Below are 16,828 nucleotides of genomic sequence, written 5' to 3'. Positions count from 1 at the left end.
CTGTGTCATTTTGGATAATTTATTTATCTTTCTCTGCTTGCTTCCTGATCTAAAAAATGGGGTAATTAAAGCCTCTAGCACATAGGCACTGTTATGAGAATTAAAATGAGATAATGTGGTAAGAAGTCTTGGCTGAGTTTCTGGCTTCTAATACATGCTAATAAAAGCCTGCCCATGTTATGTTCTTCGTCATATAGTTTAAGAAAAATTATCCCCCCCCCATACCTTGAATTCTTAGTGGTAGAGCTGTTGGTTTGAAACTCAAGTTGTTAACTTCACTTTTAACTGCTCAGAAGGACACTGCTTTCCTACACCGAAGACGAAAGGAATTTCAGTTGTACCCACCTCTCACCAGTGGATAGCTCTCTCTGCCAGTTTCCTCAAGATTTCCTTTTAGTCATCTCCAGCTGAGCCTATCCTGGTACATTCTGTGCTACTTTTAAAATTCTATAAGCCAAGAAAACAAAACACAAACAAGTGGCTTCACAAGCTGAGAACTGCAAAGCTGAAGTGCCAGGAACCCACACGCCTGCAGGCACTAAAGCTGCGAAACCACCTTGTTCTAAAGTTGTGCCCGAGGTCAGAGAGCCCCAAGAAACATTTCTGCTTCAGCCAGAAAGCATCCAGTGCTCATACATACCCTCAGATACTTAGGTGTGTTTGCTTCAACCAGCAGATTGAAAATCCAGAGCTCAGAAAACAAATAGCTCCTTGCTAAACGCAAAACGAATTCCTTTTGGAAAGGGGACTTTCTCCTGCATCTCTTTGCTGTGAAGATAGAGTTTACTTTTCTCTTGTCTAAAACTCCATCCGAGTTTGGTAAGTCCTATGGACAGATGTCAATATACTTTCCTTAGGAGTTTTCCACATTCTCAAAGCAGAGGACCAGGTGACATGGGAAGGAGAGGAATGCCAATTTGAACAAATCGTTCAAATAAACAGGTCCCCTGAGACTTTTTCTTTTTTTCAGGGAAAGATCCCTGACGTATATAAAGCTCATCAGTCTTTTTAATTCAAGAGGTATCCTATTTTTAAAAAAGTATACAGGTAAAGGAGCTGGACCAGAATCATGTTTATGTTAATACAAAGGGTCAGACTGGTCAAGGGGCTGCATTTGCCTATTAAGCCCACTCAGGGTTAGAGAAGAAGACCCTGCTTTAGAAACAAGTCCCTTCTGTAGGTTTCTGCCAGTGAGACAATAGTAACCAAATTAAACGATTCTTGAGAAAGCCAAGAGCAATGAAGTGAAAACCAATGAGGTGAAAGCCACTTGGATCGCTCCTGGATGAGGCTGCCAAATCAGTCACAGAGAACCTGAAGAGAGGAAATTTTAATGAGGAAAAAGTCCTTGCAACAGACCTTGGTCTTCAACTCTCAGTTCCACCTGGGATCATCAGCAGGCAAGTAGGTGGAGAGATTTACAAAATTTGAAGAGTTTGAGACTCCCTACACGGGAACTCAATCCAAGCTTTCATGAGTATGGTCAAACAAACAAAACCTTCAGAACAAACAAACAACAACAACACAAACCAAAAAAGTTTTCTGCTTATCCCCTTTTCAGTGTTTTCATCATTGGCTTTCACTATTTGATTTTTCAGTTGAACCCATCTGGCAGTACAGGTTGCTCTGTACATCCTACTTCTCTGCTAACAGACCCTGTCTACATGCAACACTGCTGTTGAAGCTGACCATGTTCCCCTGACACTGCACCTCACAACTCCCAGCCACATCCCAGAGCTGGCCAATCCTCAAAGGACACCCAGATGCCATTCAATTTTCAAATACAAATATTTGAGACATGCATGGGATCTACACATTTCAACTGGTTCATACCAGAGGGATGGAAATGGCTGTCAGTAACCTGTTATTATATTGGTGTGCCACAGGCATACAAAGATCCCAGCAGCTCTTGCCAGGGCTGATACCAGCAGAATCAGAGTGAAACAACAGGATTACACAAGAAAGGTGTTTGGGCAAGAGCCTGGAGAACACAAATTTCCTATAATACTGAAAAACAATGTAACTTGATGCAAATGGTGCCAAGAGTGTTACTGCTCTGTGCCAGTGAGAACAGTCAGATGCTGAAGTATCATGGTTGCCTTTCAGCAGCTTAGTTGTCGGTTTCTACAATGCCTCCATCAGAGGAGAGGCAGATTTCAGATGATCAGGGGCTCCTTTGAATATACAACACACTCCTTTCAAAATGTAAAGTCACGCTCTTTCTATTTTTTACAAATTGACCTATAAAAGCGTTCTGGAATTCGGGGAAGAAATCATGCAAAAGGAGCTGATATTTTGCTACAGTTTCTTTTCCCAGGGCATAACAGATTCTAAACAGAAAGCAACGGTACAAAGGAGGGCAAAGGCTGTTTACCTGAAAAGACACAGCTTGAAAATGAAGTTTGGCTTCCACTCACACACAGGAAATGTGCCCTGATATTTCATTCACCTTTTCACCCAGCCTCCGCACGCATGTCTTGACAGCAGATGGCAGTAATGGGTATATGATGTGACAATATCAGCACAAGGCAGCAATACTGGAGAAATGCATCGGCATAAATTCTATTACAAGTGGTTATTATAGCACTAATACTACATTTTAAGGAGATAATGGTGTGGCTTGCCCACTGCGTGTTCTCTTAGCATTTGTTTTACGTTCCCAAGTGACCTGTCATGGCCCACAACATTTACTATGGCATTAAAAAAAGAGCAGTTGTGAATGTTTGTAATTTGATAATGGGTAGAAAAAAGTCTGCAAATACAAGTTTTCGAGATGGTAATTCCAACTTTCACCATCACTGGCCTCATGAAAATTCCACCTTATGAAAATTCTTCTTCATAATTCATGAAAAGTTTCAGAACAGCAAATGAAGTAATAAAATGTCAAAAATGATCCAGGAGCAGCATCAAAAACTGACAGTTTTGTTATTGGCTGCTATTTATGTCACTTGCAATGGCACTTTGTTTCCTTGATTCTTGGTGGCACTAGACATATGATACTATAAGACACAAGGTAATTGGTGAGAATAAAGCAAACAGATAACTAAATGACATTTTTTTGAGATTCTCTGACATGTATATTTCTCTTTATTCTGATAGACTCTGATGGGGATCCTTTTCTAAAAGCATAAACTCATTATTAAAAAGTTAATTAATGGGGCACCTGGGTGGTTCAGTCAGTTGAGCATCCAATTCTTGATTTTGGCTCAGGTCATGATCTCACAGTTCATGAGATTGAGCCCAGCATCAGGCTCTGTGCTGACAGCGTGGAGCCTGCTTGGGATTCTTTTTCTCTTCCTCTCTCTGCCCTGCCCCCCTCCCCTCTCTAAAAATAAATAAATAAACTTTAAAAAAATAAATGAAAAGTGGATTCATGTTATATGTAAAAAGAAGCTTGTTCTTCTCATACCTTTACCAAATTCCTCTTTGTTCTGATATGACTGCACAGGGGTCTTTTTCTAAAAGAATAAACGAGTCGCACACACAAATAATTTAGGAATATGATTTTTTTTGTTTTAGAATTTATAATCCAAATTAATTTTTTTTAAGTGACTGGTTTACTCTTAACATGCTCTACATCGTATCCCAAGTCAGCCAATAAAGGTTTAAGATATAAACCTACAATGAGTTTCCTGGTTAAGTACTAATGCCTGCCAGAACATGATCACTAAGTAACCTCACCATAATATGGACAGAGACTAGCTCTGACGTCCAGCCTTTGTATGCTGCATTCTCTTTGTGAGTATGCTATTCCATGGAGGAGATGCTAGAATTGGGGCCAAAGTCATGAAAACTCCGCTGCTGTCCTCTCTGTGATTTTGTACTACCTCCAAACCTGGGTTTGGTCTTTAATTTCTCTTCAAGAAACCAGAGCCAAGGAGCAGCTGGTACTGTTTACTCGCTTGCTGCACCTGTAGTTCTGCTTTGCAAGGCATAGAAATGGATTTTCTCCATGAAACATGAATTTCTAGAGCTGGAGTTTGCCCCGTCAGTCACGGGTCCACAATACATCCAAAGCAGGAAATGGGAAAATGGCAACATTAGTGGACTGTTTAGGCTCTTCTCCTTTGTTTGCCTTTAAATTAATCTCCTGTTCATGACTCAGTGAGGAAAACATCTTCCTTTGAAGACGAATTAACTGAAACGTGCATTGAGGGATTTCAGATTTATAACATAACCACCTTGAACCCTCTGCTCTTGGTGAACCTAAAGAATACCCACAGGCAGACACTGCACATTCCTGGTTCCTCAATTTACGTCAAAATGGTTTCCCGAGCCTGCCATTCCTAACTCCTACATGCAACTGGAAGCAGTTTGACCATTAGCACGGAGTTAAAAAAACAATGTTCTTGAATTTTTCATTCCTTGGGTGGGCCCTGATAATTTTAGGAGCTAAAGCTTGAATGTTGCCTAAGTCAGTCATTGTTCAAGAATCCCTTATTGAGCAGAGTCCTCAACAGTAAAGACTGTAGATACAGGAACTCTCCCTGCCGTCAAGAAGCTTATAGTTCAGCTAGAAAGATAAAGTCAGTGCACAAGTACTTAAAGTGGAGTGCCTAATTGTGTAACAATAATTTTATGTGAAGCTCTCCACAGACCTTCTTAAGGTTTCCTCTTGCTGGTTTGACATTACTATTCAACAATGTAATAAACTCCAGAGCTGCCCTACCCAGTAATGGGAGCCCAGCCACCAGTCACATGTAGCTATTGAGCACTTGATGTGTGGCTAGTGCCACAAGCTAGAAAGATGATATTTTGGATATGTTAGGTTAAATAAATATTATTACTAAATTAATTTAACCTGTTGATCTTTACCTTTTTTTATCAAAATATTTAGAGTTCCATGTATTGCTCCCATTATTTTCCTATCCGATAGCGCTGTCCCGCTGTTTGACTCCCTGTATGCATATCCAGATAAAATTAAGACATATATAATTTCTTTCTTGTTCCTTCTATCATTCATTCATTCATTCATTCATTCATTCATTCATGGTAGGTGCTTTATTTCCTCCATTTTACAGATGAGGAAACTGAAGCAGGTAGAAAGGTATGAGGTGTGGTGTAAGATTTGAACTCAGGCAATCTGACTCACCTAGCATGTTCTACTCTAGTAATCCAGATGAGAAGCCATGAGGGCCAGAACCAAATGAGGGGTGATGGGTTGGAAAAGAAAAGATGAACTAAAGTGATATCCTCAAGGCCATATGAACACAGCACAGTGACCAGTTTGTTGTATGGCATAAGGGAAATAGAGATAGAGCTGACTCCCAGATTCCTGGCTAAGAAGACAGTGCCACCAAACAAAATAAGAGACATGTAGAGAAGTATATATAAGTGAGATGATGAATTCAGTCAAATTGAAGCACCCGTGAGAAATCCAAGTGGAAATGTCTAATAGGCAGCTGTGCATATAGATGTGGGCCTCAAAGGAGATATTTAGGTTGGATATATTAATTCGTTTTCATTTGTCTCCCCCTCAACTTCTCCCCATTACCCTCCAATAGCCTTTACCTTTTGAATTACAAGGGAGCTTCATGGTTGAATGAAATATGATTCCTGACTTAAACATTCAAACTTCTGCACAATGGGACTCCAAGCTCTCTACTAAGCTCTCTCCTCTGTGTAACACACATTTTGCCCCAGACAAACCGGATTACATATGTAACCTTTACATTAGTTGTGCTCTCAACACACTTGAAGATAGTGGTTTAAAGGGATCTGAGCTACCAATGACACCAAATGCTGGATCTAATGCTTTCTCTAAGATTTATAGGAATTTGTGGGGTAGTGGAAATAAAGAAGAAAACTCCACTATCAGAATCACTTCAATCATTAAAAACTTTCAATTGCCATAGACAAAGACAGTTCTTCCAGCCATTAACAGATGGTAATAGCAATTGCTCATGTGGGATCACTTTGGATTTATGCACAATTAGAGTTTTTTGTGACCCGAGTGTTTTGTAACCAGAGGAGAGTCTGTGATGAGTTTATAGCTCTACTCACCTTCCTGCCACTGTGGTCTCTCTTTTATATTAACCAGTCATGGAAGTCAGCCCTCTTCCTTAGTTTCAAGGGGAAAAACCCCACAAAAACCCAAAACCAAAACCAAAACCCAATAGCAAAGTAAAACCAGACTAAATAAAAAAATATCACAAACACCTAAACCCCACCCACATAAAACATTTGTTGGAAGAAATGAAATACAGAAGTCTGAAGAGATGAGAGGAATTACAGCAGAAGAATGAAATAATTAACAATGCATGTTAGATACTCTGGTTGCAGAAATTCCCTCCATTTTAGCTTTAGTCTCCTTTTCCAACCTTGCCCTTTCTCTCCTCTTCCCTCATCCTCTCAGCAGCAAACCTCTGACCTCTCATTTCTTAAGCAAATCTCTCCAGCTCTACCCCACTGAAGTTTTAGGGCCCCCTCCTACATACCTCTGCTCATCAAGATCCTCAGCTTGGGGTGCCTGGGTAGCTCAGCTGGTTAAGCATCTGACTCTTGGTTTCGGTTCAGGTCATGACTCATGGTTCATGAGTTCTAGCCCCATGTTGGGCTCTTCGCTGTCAGCATGGAGGCTACTTGGAATTCTCTGTCTCCCTCTCTCTCTACCCCTCCCCTCTCTGGCTTGGGCTCTCTCTTCCTCTCTCAAAATAAATAAATAAGCTAAAAAAAAAATCCTCTGCTAAAGGAAAGGGATCCTCCTGCCCTGGAAGGCAGATGTGCCTATGATCCTTGGTTACACAAATTCTTCTTCCCAAGTCTTTGCTTCTCCTCTGGTTCCTGTTAAACTCCTAATCAATTCAAGGCCCAATTCAGTTCACAGAAGCAGGACTCCTGCTCCCCTTCCCTATCCAAACACCTTCTCTCCACCACCCCCCGCTCTCACACTGCTACAGGAACCTTCATTCCTCTAGGTGGAGAGTTTTCAGCACTAACTTCATATACTCCCTATTTGACTGCATTTCATTTGAGGATGGGTTCTATCTATGTGGCTCACACCAATCATCTTCTTGGTACAAACTGGCTAAACTGACCTCCAAATCAGTACACACAGAAATGATTAATAAAAAACCTGATATATTGTTCTCTTATTTCATTTTGGGTAAACCTACAAGGTAATCCTTAGAATGACCTTGTTTGGAAATGAAAACGGTGAATCAATAATTCTCCTGTAATCATATATTTGAAATCTCATCTACACCCTGTTATGCCTGGTAAGTGGATTTCAGATTTGCATGGGAAACATATTGTGCTTTGCTGTTGCATTTACCCAGTGGATTTGCTAATAATTTAGGAAGTTTAGCAAATATGATGCAGTGTAACTTGTAATATTTATTTGCTCTCTCAGCTGTGATTTTAATCCCCAAAATAACAAGCTCAGACAACAAATTATTGATATGCTTTGTGGTGTTTATCAATATTTACTTAGATTTATTTTGGAAAAAAAATCCAGAGGGGGGCTATTTAACATAATTGGGCATTAAACTGTTTGATTTGGTACTCACTGTTTTTGAACATACATAATAAACACACGGAAGTTATTGATGCAAACCTGTTTGTTCCTGTCTGCAATAGGAGATTAGAAAGGGTAGGTTTTTTTTTTTTCATTCAGGAAAAAGTAAGTTAGTTGAGATACAATTTGTTTTGCTTCTTTTATTTGAAAGCACATTTTAAACAAGCCAAATGGAATTCATATGGTCTGTCACTTGACTTGACATTTAAGGACAATACATGGTTTGCATCCTATTTTCAGTTACTATAGAGTGGGTGTATAACCCTGCATCTCCCTTCTTCATGACAAATTCTCACTTTATGCAACTTTAGGAAACTACTAAGCAGGGCTATGTTAACGAAAATAGATTAGTCACTTGAGCTCTGTAAAATGTGTTTGGGAAGAACATTTTTGAGAACATTTCCAAAATCCTTGTGGGCTTATTATGACAGATGAATAAAGATAAGAAGGCAGTGATAAGATTTACATTTGACAATAACAGGTGGCGGTAGTACTGGAGGAGCGGGGCTCTGTCTTGGGCTTGCAACAGCAGTAATCAGTATCTGAAGTTCAAGATCCTGCTTCCAGGTTGGCACACCTGGTTTTTCTTCTTGCCTATAAGCATCACAAGAGCACAGTCCGATTTTTTTTGTTTCACTCTTATATTCCTAGTCTCTAGAACAGTGCTGTAGTATAATAAGCCCACCATATGTATTTTCTGAGTGAATGAAATCTAGTGGACTCATTCCTCCATTATTCTTTGATTATTCTTCTATTATAACTAATCCTGTATTATTAAAGTCATGTCACTAATTTTCCTCTTTTCTAGATACAAATCACCTGAATCTTCTACTCTTTATTCATCTGTCATAATAACCACACTGGGATTTCTAAAACATCCAATAATTTCTATCTATGTTTTTAACTAATCTGCATACTAGGACTATGCTTTCAAAAAAAAATTTTGAGTGAATTTGAACCAGCTTTGGAGTAGAGACATCAAGGATGTCTCAAAGTTAGTGTCAGTTTGACCAAACAGAGAATGTGACACGCTGTTCTTCTCACCCTTTCCTTAGGAGGTACACGTAGATGCACATAGAAGGGCTAGTGATGGGAAGAGAAGATTCTTCAGGGGAGATCTGCTTTTTATTTTGAAATAAAATTGGATACTATTGGAGATAGCACTGAATGGAGATGCTATTTACTTGAGCTATACTTTGAATGCAACCTCTTGAATGTTTTTGACTAAGGCCATTTAGGTAGGATTAAAAACTGCAGCTCACCTACTATTCTAGCTCCTGTCTTCCCAGGGAACTTCAAATTATACCTTTCTGTTCCAGTGCTGAGCTGCAGTCAGAACACTGAATGAAAATCATTGGCAAATGGTGCAAATGTTAGTTTAGGAACTATGTAATCATTAATAACACATTTAGTTAGCTCTCCATACAGAGCCTTAAATCATAAGTGAAAACTAAAGAAACAGAGACTTTCGATTCTGGATCCCTTCTTAGTCTATCAGTAGGATCCTCACATTCACCAATGGGCCTGAGGCCACATGTTAAGAATCCCTTCTCTAGAGGAGGAAGAAATCCAAACTCATACCCAACAGTCTTTTCCTGTTGCTATGGCTGGGCAGAAAGAGGAAGTAACACTTGTTATGTAATTATATTTCTCATTAAGGATAAATGTTTCATTGGCCTAAAGATTTAGATTCATAAGATGAACTTCTCAGCATTATTGTATTGGGGACTAGTGACGCCCCAAACAAAACCTGGTTAAATAAGGAATTAAAAATTGTTCCGTTAATATTCCTTATGCAATTTACTTGATATGTAGCGACTATCTCTTAAGATTTTAACTTCAGTCTTTCTACTATTCTATTTTTCTGGCTCTTCCTCAATTTACATACACACATATCTTAGTGTGTATATGTATGTATAGTATATCGTATATAGTATGATGCGTGTATATATATACTTTACAAAATTATTAGTGACCACGGTCATTCTCTCCTTCATCTTCCCTTCTGCTCTCATTGTCATCCTGGCTGCACATTTTTCCCGATCCAGCCTGGCTGTCAGAGCCCATCATGTAAACTTCTCTTTCATAAATCTGCTTTTACTCCATGGTCATTCTATCCCACTCAGGTGGCAGAATTCACAACCATGGATCAATCTAAATGTTTAATCTTTAGATCTACCCCTGGTGACCCATCCTTAACACTGGTGAAAAATCACAGTTGCACAGACTAAGACCACTATATGTTTGTGGCATCGAACATCAACTTGGTTCTTAAAACTGCCCTGAAAACTCTATGTTGGGCTGGGATTCCTTGAAGCAATTCCCATGACAGGAATTCTTGCCCAGGATTTGTTGAGACAGTGCTCTCAGGAAAATGGGAGTGAGAAAAGCAGGATAGGGCAGAAGGGGAAACAAAAAGCTATACAATGCTGTCATTGTAAGTGGAAGGTCTGGGGCAGGTTTTTTGAACTCCCAGGCTAGTCAATCATAGATGTGGGCTGCTGCCTCCCACCCAGGGAGTGTGGGTGAGGCTAGGGGAGTAAAGGCTTAATCTCCTAGGTGAAGCCATTTTCAGCCTCCAGAAGGGAAGGGCTGAAACCATGAGCGGCACCAGCACAGAATGGTTCTGGGCAAGTGCTACATCTTTACAGTTTCATTAGTAAGCTTTCCCGATTATTCTTCATACAAGTACTCTAAACCTCTTTTTTTCCTCCCACCTCTGGCCTCATCATTTCCCTCATCACTCTCAGCCCAGAAACATACCTCTGTTTCCCCAGAAAATATAGAAGCCCAGTTTGGAGTCCTACAGTGGCTTCCCACTGCTCTTAGGAAAATGTCTAAATTCCCTTAATGTGATTTCAAGCCCAGACTGACCTGACCTTTGGTTACGTTAGTAGCTTCTATCTTACTCAAATCCTTCACTGTGTTAGCCATAAGAAACCTCTTAAGTGCTTTGAAAGCACACATCAGACCACATGCCCTCCTCTACTCAGAATTTTTATTTGATTACAAAATGTTCAAATTATCAAGAATTATGTTTACATACTGTTTATTCACCATAATTCACACAAAGGTGACATTTATTGGTGATGATAACCATGTCAGATTTTTAAAGAAGGGACCCTTCTTGTTTTAAAGAAGTAAACATTTTTTTAAAAGTCATGTTTTTGTCCCAACAGAAACATGTGCTACATACCTGCTTGCTAGAGAATGTCTATTGGTTGGCTTAAATTTTCCATACATACTTATAAAATACCTTGAGCTGACTGTGAAATTGTTGGCTCAAACGTTCTTTACCTCAGAATTTAGTAGACATTATCTAACTTCTGATATTGAGCATTGCTACCAAAAAGTATAAGGCTCACCTGCATTTATTCCTTACACATAAAATGCTTTTTTAAAAAAGCCTTAGATGTATATATGATTGTATATTTTTGAAAATTATAGTAAATTATCAGGATTCACTTTGATGTTGATTATTTTACATCAGCTTTTCTGACGATCCCATATTTTCCGAGACCCAGATCCATTTATAAACTCACACTTGATAATTTCAGGAGAGTTTCCTACTATTTTATTTATTAATACATTTTCTTCTTTAGAAACATCAATTATGCATATGTGAGGTTTACCTTTTCTCTCTCATATATATCATCTTCTGTATACTCTTTTAAAATATTTCTTTAAGGTATTTCTTTCTTCATGCCTATCTTCTCCGTTTCTTGATTTTTAAAAATCATGTTTATGCTCTTTTTGTTGCTTTTAATGTAACTTTTATATACTTAATACTTTTTTTCTTGTCTCTTTCTTTCTCAACCCCTGCCAGTTTCTATTTCTTGTTTTTTTGTCTTTGTCTTTTAATTTTTCTTTGAACTCTAATATGTATTTTTATTTTATAAAACTTTTTTAATGTTTATTTATTTCTGAGAGAGAGAGAAAGAGAGAGAGAGAGGGAGTGGGGGAGGGACAGAGAGAGAGGGAGACACAGAATCTGGAGCCTGCTTCAGGCTATCAGCACAGAGCCTGATGTGGGGCTTAGCTCACTAACCATGAGATCATGACCTGAGCTGAAGTTGGACCCTCAACTAACTGAGCCACCCAGGCTCCCCTCTAATATGTATTTAAAATTTTTTTCTTTTTTAAGAATCAGGTTTTCAGGGTGCCTGGGTAGCTCTGTCGGTTAAGTACTGGACTCTTGATTTCGGCTCAGGTCATGACCTCATGGTTCATGAGGTGGAGCCCCATGTGGGGCTCTGCACTGTCAGTGCTTGGGATTCTCTCTCTCCCTCTCTCTCTGCCCTTCCCCTGCTCACGTGCCCTCTCTCTTAAAATAAGTAAACATTTTTTTAAAAGTCATGTTTTTGTCCCAACAGAAAGAAGTTTAGAGTGCAAATAAGCTATATACACTCTTAAAGGCAAGTATGTGAAACAGAACCGAAGCAAAGATAAGCACAAAAACGGACACATTTAAACCCAAATATGCCAGCTATCACATGTAATAAATACAGAATAAAGGTTTCAGTTAGTAGTCAGGTTTTTTTGTTTTTTGTTTTCATTGTGTGTGTGTGTGTGTGTGTGTGTGTGTGTGTGTTTTGAAAGGTAGACTGTCACGTGCAGCACCTCATTTGGATGTGTCTAAAGTGCTGTAGGCTTGACCACCCTACTTTCTCCTACAAATGGACCTTGAGACCTTGCATGGAGGTTCTAGTAGGGGAGAACAGCTACTTGTATACCCTTGAAAAAGAATGGCCCTTCCTCTGTTAGGGAAGGTCGTCCTCTCTGGCCAAGCACGTAGCATCAGGAAGGACGTACATGGAGCGGTGAGGGGGGAAGGAGACACCCGCCGAGCCAGCCACATCACTCGAATCAACCCTGGCGATCAGTGGGGTGACAGATGTCACAGCCAGATCACCCTCACATCCAGTTGTCAGTAATTTTGGGTGGGTTGAAAAATATCCCACAACATTCAGTTTACGAGTCATGCTTCTAAGATATGATGTTACACAAATAGATGAAGTAAAATTTGGAAAATATATACCTTATTATCATGAAATGAAAGCACACAAAAATGTGTGTTTGTATCTCAAAAGAGATATAAGGGCAAGAACATCACCTGCAAGATATACTTTAAAATTTGTGTGCAGTTCCTCACTTCAGTTCAAACTACATATAACAACAATTTTACAATAGGAATAAAGAGTTAAATCTAAAAATCTAAAAATAAAAAAATGTTTTTCTAAATTTTCAAAACTAAAAAGATTCTATAGGTTTGGCTTCTTTCAGATGTTGATACTGTTCTCCTTTGTATATATTTATTTATGGTGATTTTTAATGGGCTTTGAGGGAGGACGGTGAAGTAAAAATATTTTTACTCAGGCACACTTAAGCAGACGCTCTCGACACTGAATTCTTAAAATGTTTAAAATTTTCTATGAGAGAATTGACTAATTTCAACTGGGATAAATATGATGTGGGACTCTCAAAAAAATCAACAGATCCTGGATGAACATATAAAATTGAGGAATCTGAATGGAACAGAGGAGTGTAGCTGACTTAAGGGATTCAGTGGTTCTTCAAGAAAAGGAACGAGACCTAATACCAGGAAATTACTGATGCAAATAACTAGGAGTTACCTCAAAGCAAAATAGATACATCATCAGCTCTGTCTTTTTGTTGTCTTCCTGAAGTACCAATGAAACAATGCTTCCAGATTTTGTTACCAATTAAGACCTATGCCAGATGGGTCCTGCAGCACAGCTCTGATGCTCAGAGTGGGCAAGCAGAGAAGCAGCACTCTTTATGAAATGTCACTTTAGCAAGGCTCATTATATACTCACACATGAACTAGAAATACTAAGTTTTTAGTTTTCCCAGAGTTCACACTTGAAATAGGGCTGCAGCACTTTCGTCTTATTTTAGGTGTCCCAATTATGCTCATAAGCATGAAACAACCGGGCTGTGACTATATACTCATCAGCAGAAGAGTTACAAAACCCATCTAGATTGTGACTTTTGTACCTAATTTCAGGTCAAACCAATCAACTGTGGCCCTTTTACAGAAAGCACACTTGGCAGTCTCTCAGAAGACTCAGTCATTTTGATTATCCTATGTGGATGACAGTTGATCAGTTACAACAAATTTGTCATCCGAATGATTCTGGAAAGATTGTGTCACTCCCCATAGAGACATTGTCTATATGTTCAAATAGAGGACAATATTTGGATAACACTGATACATGTTAGCTGAAAGAATGCAGCGAGGGCACCTGATTTACCAATAGGCATCTGGAAAATAAGCTAATCTGAGCAAGAATGTACCAAGTCTAAACTTAACTTACCATTCTAAACTCCATGGCTAACACTCCCATCATGCAGACCCACATTCAAATAGGTCTTGACATAGTCTGATGTAGCTTTCAAACACAAGGTGACATTTCAAAAACCCTGTTCTAGCATAAACCCTGGTGCTCAAAACAAGACTGTTATGTTAGCCCCATGCTTCATATTTCAAACAGTAACTTAAATATGTGTGCATGTGTGTGTATATATTTTTGTATGTGTTTATATGTGCATAGTAAGATACACACAGATACCCATACTCACGTCTGCTAGCAAATTGCTGATGATACACGATGTTAAGATTAAACATGCGAGAAGTTAGGACAAGATAACTAAAGATGAGCCTTATCAAAGAGTCAGTGATTGAATAAAATAACACACAATTTCTTGTAGAAGAAAATCTTTTACCATGCCATTTAACAGTGTGAGTGGCTCAGTAGGTAAATATACAAGTGACCCTTGAACAGCACGGGTTTGAACTTCATGGGTCCACTTACACGTGGATTTTTTTTGATAAATATAGGACAATACTGTAAACGTATTTTCTCTTCTTTGTGATTTTTTTCATAACATATTCTTTTCTCTAGCTTACTTTCTTGTAAGAATACAGTATATAATAATATAACATACAAAATATATGTTAATCGACTGTTGATTTATTGAGGCTGGCCACAGTGTGCCATTAGCAGTTAAGTTTTGGGGAGTTAAAAGTTGTACATGGATTTTTGACCAAGTGGGGCAGCGAGTGGGTCAGCACCTATAATCCTGGTGTTTAGGTCAAACATCTGGCATCTGATACAACTTTATTTATTTTTTTTTTAATTTTTTTTTCAACGTTTTTTATTTATTTTTGGGACAGAGAGAGACAGAGCATGAACGGGGGAGGGGCAGAGAGAGAGGGAGACACAGAATCGGAAGCAGGCTCCAGGCTCTGAGCCATCAGCCCAGAGCCCGACGCGGGGCTCGAACTCACGGACCGCGAGATCGTGACCTGGCTGAAGTCGGACACTTAACCGACTGCGCCACCCATGCGCCCCTAATACAACTTTAAAACAGTCACTCAACTCTGTGATAAATGGAAGCTATCAGACACAAATGTTCTCTTTCAATCCTTTTCACAATCCTGTAATTTCATTCTGCTACCTTAGCACTTCTTCCCATCACTATCATTGACAGGCTGCTTCCATGGCTAACTGATAAGCAACTATGGAGACAAATGTCAGGAGTTAGAAAAGAGATTGTATGTTTGAACTTAAAAGAACAATAGTTCCCAAACTTTGGTCATTAATACACCACCGCCAGAAATTTTGGCACATCAGTGCTTTTGTTTACTTAATATTTTTCCTTAAATTGACGCACAATTAAGGTTAAAAAATGTAAGCTAGAAACTTTGTGCCACTGCATATAAAGAAAACCAGCTTGCCCCAACATGAATAGAAAATAATAGTAAATATAAATAGAATGGAGATAAAAAAATCTCATTCTATTTTGACTAGATCCCATTATCTTCTGAAAGTTCTCAGTGGGATCTCTCTTGTATTAGTTTTTACTTGCGCCTTGGGAAAGTTCCAGTGTTAAATACAGATTTTATGCCTAATAAGTACCTATTGAGGTACTTACTATTATAATAAGTACCTAATAAGGTTCCTATTTGGGAACCTTTCTGTTCTTCATATCCAAATCTATGTGACCTCAGAAATCTTTTGAGGAACTTATTAGCCTAAAGAATATACATTTCTGATACTACATTAAAATGAAGGGGTCCATTTGCTAAAAACAGCCATTGGTGTGTGTTTAAAATGTGATATAGACATACTATCACCAAACTAAAATTTTCATACTTGAAGTTTGGTATAATCAGGTAATCAGAAGAGAATTAAAAGTAACTTTTTCACTTGCGATTTTATTTAATCTAAAACTGTATTTTCTTCACGCTTAAAATCTCTCTCATAGTAACACTGAATTGGGAGATTATGCTTATAGTAGCTACCACAAATAATGAATCTTCATACCTTTCTTGAATAATTATGGACATATATAATTCATTCAGAAATGTATTATGTATATAAGTTAGTGGAAAATTTTCTTTGGAAGAATGTGAGATTATCACCTAATTTTAACTTTTCCATGACTTTCTTCATAATATCTTCACAATATTTTATCATTTGCTCCTCCTGTGTTATCAAACTGTACTATCAGGAAGACTGCATTTTCATGAATAATACAAAATACTGATGCATAATATTCAAGTGATTTAAACAATATTAAAGACTTTTTGGTAATTCAATTTTGGGAATTCATTAAAATGCAAAACATTTTAGGAAATATTATTTTATTTATAACCTTTGCATACCCTCAGGGTATGAATAAGGGGGAAGAAGAATGTCTAGTTAGAAATATAAAAGATGGAAAGTTAATCATATCTTGAAATTGCCCCATTTAGGGATCATTTAATCAACTGAAATAAATGTTCTCTAATTTTGCTTTCATTAATGAGATGACTAAGTTGAATACAGCATGTACAAAGCACATGCTTCATTGTGATGAAAGTGTTTTTCAGACAGGATGCTGAGGCCTGTGTAAGTTTAAAAAAAAAAACATTCTTAGAGAGATTGTGTCTGTGTGATTAAAACAGGTCTTTATTAACTTAAGAGCAACAGGAACATTTCTCATTTTCTCCAATTTTTTCCCTTGTACTTTTTGTCACTTTTGTTGGCACAGATGGCAAATAGAGTTGAAAGGGGAGTAATTTCTACAAGGTGACAAAGTGATTAGTGATGCGGCTGGGACTAGAACTAAGGTCATTCCAACTTCCCACCTACTGTGTTTTCCGCCATGGGTGGCCATTCATCCATCCGTTATTCATTTATTCATTCACCACCTGGTCTGGCTTAGGGGTAGGTTCAGGCAATAGTGAGATGAGCAGGGGCCTGGAGCTTCATGGTCTGATTGTTGTACCTTGATCAATAGTGA

The 16,828-nt window shown here is 38.4% G+C and overlaps 1 protein-coding gene and 1 pseudogene across 3 annotated transcripts in view; both read right to left on the bottom strand.

The window, feature by feature from the left end:
• LOC121028952 (protein Wnt-2b-B-like) overlaps positions 1-9,583 on the bottom strand; it is a 46,045-nt pseudogene extending 36,462 nt beyond the window's left edge.
• Positions 1-16,828, bottom strand: part of MAGI2 (membrane associated guanylate kinase, WW and PDZ domain containing 2) — a 1,342,154-nt gene that overhangs the window by 405,687 nt on the left and 919,639 nt on the right. The window lies entirely within an intron of this gene.

Source organism: Herpailurus yagouaroundi, unplaced genomic scaffold (assembly GCF_014898765.1).
Source record: "Herpailurus yagouaroundi ecotype Mexico unplaced genomic scaffold, PumYag 100, whole genome shotgun sequence".
Lineage (NCBI taxonomy): Eukaryota > Metazoa > Chordata > Mammalia > Carnivora > Felidae > Herpailurus > Herpailurus yagouaroundi.
The sequence above is the reverse complement of the archived record's forward strand: the minus strand, read 5'-3'. Positions and strand labels throughout refer to the sequence as shown.